Consider the following 1,338-nt stretch of genomic DNA (forward strand, 5'->3'; position numbering starts at 1 on the left):
TTAATATAATTAATGTTGTTTTGTAATGATCAAGGTGTGGAGGGTTCTTTGGATGGTGGTAGACTTGGTGATTAAGGGTCAGTGACATCGTGTATCTGTGGAATCTGTTGTTTCGAGCTCATTCCATGTTCCAACATGCGGAATCTATAGAGAGATTCAACCATAACATGTTGATTCAGGAAGCAGAATCATTGCTTTATTATGTTTCCACGGCCCACAAAGTGAGGAGGGGTATATTTGAATATTTTGATATTTTGTGTAGGTCCTTCCATCTTTACTTTTACCATTCCCTTTTCAGTGGGGACACATTTTCAAAAGATGTTCAAGTTGGAGAAATAAATTTGCACTCACTCATATAACTGTTTGGGATCGAAAATTACTTCGGGAATGTGTGTCTTGAATATTTTTTTTACAGAGTTATGGTCCTTGCTTTTCAACTTGGTGCAGGCTTTAAGAGAGAGAACTGAAATGTCATACATTGGAGTCCAATAATAACTTTCTGAAAACTTTGCTTTTCAACTTAGTGAAATAAAATGAAATGGCTCAAATTTTCTAAAAAAAAACCCAACTGCTGAAGTTACATGTATGAAAGTGCTACCATACTTCTTTGTGACACATTTTATTGAGGTCTTACCGTTGTACCCCAGAAAGTTGTCTTGTTTCATGAACGTGTCAAAGGCTGAAATTGATTAAACACCAAAAATGCCTGCATTGCTATATACTTCCAGAGCTACACAGGACTTTCTACAACAGAACGGTGTCAACATTATGCAGTGGCCAGCCCTTAGTCCTGATTTAAACCCAATTGAACATCTTTGGGGTGAAATGCAGAAGAGACTGAATAATGTCATAGCAAGTCCGAACACAGCCGATTTATTGCGCCAGGCCTTTCTCAGAGTGTGGTTCCAGGTGCCAATGGCCTTCATCAATCAATTGGTGCACTCCAGCCATAGACGCTGTGCTGCAGTTATTGCCGCTTGTGGTGGTCACACTAAATACTGATGTCAAGTGTCTTACTGGACTGCAAACGTTCACGTAATGTCTTGAATAAATGAGTTATTCATTGATGTACATAAAAATGGTTTTGATCCGCTTATTATGTCAATTTCGGTAATGATTTGATTACAGTGCCAATCTAATTGTGAATTCGTACTGACGTTTTTTTTTGCATATTTCCACAGTGCCAAGTTTCCATTGCTATCTGTCTCATCCCCATTATGTAATATTACGCTTTACTGTATAACTTGTTTGGCTGTATAACTAATCCCCGTGTCTTGTGGACAATGAAAATGTTTAAAGCAAAACAGTGATCTTAAACATGTAACTGCATGCATATCT

This window comes from Haliotis rubra, unplaced genomic scaffold (genome assembly GCF_003918875.1).
Source record: "Haliotis rubra isolate DU_JTF1 unplaced genomic scaffold, ASM391887v1 Scf396, whole genome shotgun sequence".
Taxonomy (NCBI): Eukaryota; Metazoa; Mollusca; class Gastropoda; order Lepetellida; family Haliotidae; genus Haliotis; species Haliotis rubra.